Source organism: Triticum aestivum, chromosome 7D, assembly GCF_018294505.1.
Source record: "Triticum aestivum cultivar Chinese Spring chromosome 7D, IWGSC CS RefSeq v2.1, whole genome shotgun sequence".
Taxonomy (NCBI): Eukaryota; Viridiplantae; Streptophyta; class Magnoliopsida; order Poales; family Poaceae; genus Triticum; species Triticum aestivum.
This window is the reverse complement of record NC_057814.1, coordinates 506,871,984-506,879,522: the sequence shown is the minus strand read 5'-3', so window position 1 is coordinate 506,879,522 and position 7,539 is coordinate 506,871,984.

Sequence of the window (7,539 nt, the reverse complement as noted above, 5' to 3'; positions counted from 1 at the left end):
ACATAGTAGATAAAAAAACGTCTTCTAACAGGCAAATACGGCAAAAGCAATCTAATCATCATCCACAGCAGCAACGTCAACATCTTCGCCATGTGTATCAGTCTGAATCGTAATTCCCCAGAGTGTCATCTTCTTCTTCATCCTCAATGTCCTCGAACGTTGGCTTCTTCTTGATCAACTCTTGTATGTCCACAGCACGATGGGCAATCTTTTCGCCAGCGTCATTGACGTGATGGTTCTCAAAGATATTAGGAACATCTGTGGAATCTTGTACATCAGGAGCAGTGTAAGCATCATCTTGTTGTGCAACTTCATTAAACGAATTCCTCTGCTCAAACCTTTGCAATACTCTCCAGTCATCGCTACGTGCAAATGTGTCTTCCAGGAAAAATATCTGTATTGCTTGATTTGCCAAAATAAAAGGCTCGTTGGTCTAGTACGCCGCCTTGACATTGATGGATTTGAAATAATCATCAGCTCTTAGTTTTGCGATCCTGGAAAACAGGTTATACCAACGACAGCACAACAGAACCACACACCGACGATCCTCGAAACTGGAGATATACTGCAACTGAACAATGTCTGTTATGTTAGCATACATTTCAGTTGTCTCTCTGTCGTACGTATCCGTGCTCATGATGGCACTGTTTTGTGTCTTCTTGCCTTCGTCGCGTGCAACGATGTTGTAGCGCACATCTCCAACAACGCAAGATTCATAATGTCTTACCTGTTGGGGAACATAGTAATTTCAAAAAAATTCCTACGCACACGCAAGATCATGGTGATGCATAGCAACGAGAGGGGAGAGTGTGTCCACGTACCCTCGTAGACCGAAAGCGGAAGCGTTAGCACAACGCGATTGCTGTAGTCGTACGTCTTCACGATCCGACCGATCAAGTACCGAATGCACGACACCTCCGAGTTCAGCACACGTTCAGCCCGATGACGTCCCTCGAACTCCGATCCAGCCGAGTGTTGAGGGAGAGTTTCGCAGCACGACGGCGTGGTGACGATGATGATGTTCTACCGACGCAGGGCTTCGCCTAAGCACCGCTACAGTATTATCGAGGTGGACTATGGTGGAGGGGGCACCGCACACGGCTAAAAGATCAAACGATCAATTGTTGTGTCTCTGGGGTGCCCCTGCCCCCGTATATAAAGGAGCAAGGGGGGAGGCGGCCGGCCAAGGAGGAGGGCGCGCCAAGGGGGGAGTCCTACTCCCACCGGGAGTAGGACTCCTCCTTTCCTTGTTGGAGTAGGAGAGAAGGAAAGAGGGGGAGAGGGAGAAGGAAAAGGGGGCTGCACCCCTTGTCCAATTCGGACCAGAGGGGGGGTGCGCGCCTCCTTCCTTTTGGCCTCTCTCCTCTATTCCCGTATGGCCCAATAAGGCCCAATACTTCTCCCTGGCGAATTCCCGTAACTCTCCGGTACTCCGATAAATACCCGAATCACTCGGAACCTTTCCGAAGTCCGAATATAGTCGTCCAATATATCGATCTTTACGTCTCAGCCATTTCGAGACTCCTCGTCATGTCCCCGATCTCATCTGGGACTCCGAACTACCTTCGGTACATCAAAACACATAAACTCATAATATAACCGTCATCGAACTTTAAGCGTGTGGACCCTACGGGTTCGAGAACTATGTAGACATGACCGAGACACGTCTCCGGTCAATAACCAATAGCGGAACCTGGATGCTCATATTGGCTCCCACATATTCTACGAAGATCTTTATCGGTCAGACCGCATAACAACGTACGTTGTTCCCTTTGTCTTTTTTTGAAAGGAAAGCGGTAGGGGAAGCCCCCCACAGCGATCGAGTGCTAAGCTAACGGAATGGGTCAAGTCAAGCACATCTTTTTCCTAATGATGTGATCCCGTTAATCAAATGACAACTCATGTTTATGGCTAGGAAACATAACCATCTTTGATCAACGAGCTAGTCAAGTAGAGGCATACTAGTGACACTCTGTTTGTCTATCTATTCACACAAGTATTATGTTTTCGGTTAATACAATTCTAGCATGAATAATAAACATTTATCATGATATAAGGAAATAAATAATAACTTTATTATTGCCTCTAGGGCATATTTCCTTCAGTCTCCCACTTGCCCTAGAGTCAATAATCTAGTTCACATCGCCATGTGATTTAACACCAATAGTTCACATCACCATGTGATTAACACCCATAGTTCACATCGTGATGTGACCAACACCCAAAGGGTTTACTAGATTCAATAATCTAGTTCACATCGCTATGTGATTAACACCCAAAGAGTACTAAGGTGTGATCATGTTTTGCTTGTGAGATAATTTTAGTCAACGGGTCTGTCACATTCAGATCCGTAAGTATTTTGCAAATTTCTATGTCTACAATGCTCTGCACGGAGCCACTCTAGCTAATTGCTCCCACTTTCAATATGTATCTAGACCGAGACTTAGAGTCATCTAGATTAGTGTCAAAACTTGCATCAACGTAACCCTTTACGACGAACCTTTTGTCACTTCCATAATCGAGAAACATATCCTTATTCCACTAAGGATAATTTTGACCGCTGTCCAGTGATCTACTCCTAGATCACTATTGTATCCCTTGCCAAAATCAGTGTAGGGTATACAATAGATCTGGTACAGAGCATGGCATACTTTATAGAACCTATGGCCGAGGCATATGGAATGACTTTCATTCTCTCTCTATTTTCTGCCGTGGTCGGGCTTTGAGTCTTACTCAAATTTCACTCCTTGTAACACAGGCAAGAACTCTTTCTTTGACTGTTGCATTTTGAACCACTTCAAAATCTTGTCAAGGTATGTACTCATTGAAAAAAACTTATCAAGCGTCTTGATCTATCTCTATAGATCTTGATGCTCAATATGTAAGCAGCTTCACCGAGGTCTTTCTTTGAAAAACTCCTTTCAAACACTCATTTATGCTTTGCAGAATAATTCTACATTATTTCTGATCAACAATATGTCATTCACATATACTTATCAAAAATGTTGTAGTGCTCCCACTCACTTTCTTGTAAATACAAGCTTCACCACAAGTCTGTATAAAACTATATGCTTTGATCAACTCATCAAAGCGTATATTCCAACTCCGAGATTCTTGCACCAGTCCATAGATGGATCGCTGGAGCTTGCACATTTTGTTAGCACCTTTAGGATCGACAAAACCTTCTGGTTGCATCATATACAACTCTTCTTTAAGAAATCCATTAAGGAATGCAGTTTCGTTATCCATTTGCCAGATTTCATAAAATGCGGCAATTGCTAACATGATTCGGACAGACTTAAGCATCGATACAAGTGAGAAAATCTCATTGTATTCAACATTTTGAACTTGTCGAAAACATTTTTGCGACAATTCGAGCTTTGTAGATAGTAACACTACTATCAGCGTCCGTCTTCCTCTTGAAGATCCATTTATTTTCTATGGCTTGCCGATCATCGGGCAAGTCAACCAAAGTCCACACTTGTTCTCATACATGGATCCCATCTCAGATTTCATGGCCTCAAGCCATTTCGCGGAATCTGGGCTCATCATCGCTTCCTCATAGTTCGTAGGTTCGTCATGGTCTAGTAACATAACCTCCAGAACTGGATTACCGTACCACTCTGGTGCGGATCTTACTCTGGTTGACCTACGAGGTTCAGTAACAACTTGATCTGAAGTTTCATGATCATCATCATTAACTTCCTCACTAATTGGTGTAGGTGTCACAGGAACCTGTTTCTGTGATGAACTACTTTCCAATAAGGGAGCAGGTACAGTTACCGCATCAAGTTCTACTTTCCTCCCACTCACTTCTTTCGAGAGAAACTCCTTCTCTAGAAAGGATCCATTCTTAGCAACGAATATCTTGCCTTCGGATCTGTGATAGAAGGTGTACCCAACAGTAACTTTTGGGCATCCTATGAAGACGCACTTTTCCGATTTGGGTTTGAGCTTATCAGGATGAAACATTTCACATAAGCATCGCAACCCCAAACTTTAAGAAACGACAACTTTGGTTTCTTGCCAAACCACAGTTCATACGGTGTCGTCTCAAACGGATTTAGATGGTGCCCCTTTTTTTTACGTGAATGCAGCTGTCTCTAATGCATAACCCCAAAACTGTAGTGGTAAATTGGTAAGAAACATCATAGATTGCACTATATCCAATAAAGTACGGTTATGACGTTCGGACACACCATTAAGCTGTGGTGTTCCAGGTGGCACGAATTGAAACTATTCCACATTGTTTTAATTGAAGACCAAACTCGTAACTCAAATATTTGTCTCCGCGATTAGATCGTAGAAACCTTATTTTCTTGTCACGATGATTTTCCACTTCACTCTGAAATTCTTTGAACTTTTCAATTGCTTCAGACTTATGTTTCATCAAGTAGATATACCCATATCTGCTCAAATCATCTGTGAAGGTCAGAAAATAACGATACCCGCCGCGAGCCTCAACACTCATCGGATCGCATACATCAGTATGTATTATTTCCGAATAAGTCAGTTGCTCGCTCCATTGTTCCGGAGAACGGAGTCTTAGTCATCTTGCCCATAAGGCATGGTTCGCAAGCATCAAGTGATTCATAATCAAGTGATTCCAAAATCCCAACAGCATGGAGTTTCTTCATGCGCTTTACACCAATATGACCTAAATGGCAGTGCCACAAATAAGTTGCACTATCATTATTAACTTTGCATCTTTTGGCTTCAATATTATGAATATGTGTATCACTATGATCGAGATCCAACGAACCATTTTCATTGGGTGTGTAACCATATAAGGTTTTATTCATGTAAACAGAACAACAATTATTCTCTAACTTAAATGAATAACCGGATTGCAATAAACATGATCAAATCATATTCATGCTCAATGCAAACACCAAATAACACTTATTTAGGTTCAACACTAATCCCAAAAGTATAGGGAGTGTGCGATAATGATCATATCGATCTTGGAACCACTTCCAATACACATCGTCACTTCATCCTTAACTAGTTTCTGTTCATTATGCAACTCCCGTTTCGAGTTACTACTCTTTAGCAACTGACCCAGTATCAAATACCGAGGGGTTGCTATGAACACTAGTAAAATACACGTCAATAATATGTATATCAAATATACCTTTGTTCACTTTGCCATCCTTCTTGTCCACCAAATACTTGGGGCAGTTCCGCTTCCAGTGACCAGTCCCTTTGCAGTAGAAGCACTTAGTCTCAGGCTTAGGTCCAGACTTGGGCTTCTTCACTTGAGCAGCAACTTGCTTGCCGTTCTTCTTGAAGTTCCCCTTCTATCCCTTTGTCCTTTTCTTGAAACTAGTGATCTTGTTAACCATCAACACTTGATGCTCTTTCTTGATTTCTACCTTCGTCGATTTCAGCATCGCGAAGAGCTCGGGAATTACTTTCGTCATCCCTTGCATACTATAGTTCATCACGAAGTTCTACTAACTTGGTGATGGTGACTAGAGAATTCTGTCAATCACTATTTTATCTGGAAGATTAACTCCCACTTGATTGAAGCGATTGTAGTACCCAGACAATCTGAGCACATGCTCACTGCTTGAGCTATTCTCCTCCATATTTTAGCTATAGAACTTGTTGGAGACTTCATATCTCTCAACTCGGGTATTTGCTTGAAATATTAACTTCAACTCCTGGAACATCTCATATGGTCCATGACGTTCAAAACGTCTTTGAAGTCCCGATTCTAAGCCGTTAAGCATGGTGCACTAAACTATCAAGTAGTCATCATATTGAGCTAGCCAAACGTTCATAACGTCTGCATCTGCTCCTGCAATAGGTCTGTCACCTAGCGGTGCATCAAGGACATAATTCTTCTGTGCAGCAATGAGGATAATCCTCAGATCACGGATCCAATCCGCATCTTTGCTACTAACATCTTTCAACATAATTTTCTCTAGGAACATATCAAAAATAAACACAGGGAAGCAACAACGCGAGCTATTGATCTACAACATAATTTGCAAAATACTATCAGGACTAAGTTCATGATAAATTTAAGTTCAATTAATCATATTACTTAAGAACTCCCACTTAGATAGACATCCCTCTAATCTCTAAGTGATCACGTGATCCATATCAACTAAACCATGTCCGATCATCACGTGAGATGGAGTAGTTTCAACGGTGAACATCACTATGTTGATCATATCTACTATATGATTCACGCTCGACCTTTCGGTCTCCGTGTTTCGAGGCCGTATCTGTTATATGCTAGGCTCGTCAAGTTTAACCTGAGTATTCCGCGTGTGCAACTGTTTTGCACCCGTTGTATTTGAACGTAGAGCCTATCACACCCGATCATCACGTGGTGTCTCAGCACGAAGAACTTTCGCAACGGTGCATACTCAGGGAGAACACTTATACTTTGATAACTTAGTGAGGGATCATCTTATAATGCTACCTTCAATCAAAGCAAGATAAGATGCATAAAAGATAAACATCACATGCAATCAATATAAGTGATATGATATGGCCATCATCATCTTGTGCTTGTGATCTCCATCTCCGAAGCACCGTCATGATCACCATCGTCACCGGCGCGACACCTTGATCTTCATCGTAGCATCGTTGTCGTCTCACCAATCTTATGCTTCTACGACTATCGCTACCGCTTAGTGATAAAGTAAAGCATTACAGGGCGATTGCATTGCATACAATAAAGCGACAACCATATGGCTCCTGCCAGTTGCCGATAACTTGGTTACAAAACATGATCATCTCATACAATAAAATTTAGCATCATGTCCTGACCTTATCACATCAGAACATGCCCTGCAAAAACAAGTTAGACGTCCTCTACTTTGTTGTTGCAAATTTTACGTGGCTGCTACGGGCTTAGCAAGAACCGTTCTTACCTACGCATGAAAACCACAACGATAGTTTGTCAAGTTGGTGCTGTTTTAACCTTCGCAAGGACCGGGCGTAGTCACACTCGGTTCAACTAAAGTTGGAGAAACTGACACCCGCCAGCCACCTGCGTGCAAAGCGTGTCGGTAGAACCAGTCTCGCGTAAGCGTACGCGTAATGTCGGTCCGGGCCGCTTCATCCAACAATACCGCCGAACCAAAGTATGACATGCTGGTAAGCAGTATGACTTATATCGACCACAACTCACTTGTGTTCTACTCGTGCATATAACATCAACGCATAAAACCAGGCTCGGATGCCACCGTTGGGAACGTAGTAATTTCAAAAAAATTCCTACGCACACGCAAGATCATGGTGATGCATAGCAACGAGAGGGGAGAGTGTCCATGTACCCTCGTAGACCGAAAGCGGAAGCGTTAGCACAACGCGGTTGATGTAGTCGTACGTCTTCATGATCCGACCAATCAAGTACCGAACGCACGGCACCTCCGAGTTCAGCACACGTTCAACCCGATGACGTCCCTCGAACTCCGATCCAGCCGAGTGTTGAGGGAGAGTTTCGTCAGCACGACGGCGTGGTGACGATGATGATGTTCTACCGACGCAGGGCTTCGCCTAAGCACCGCTACAGTATTA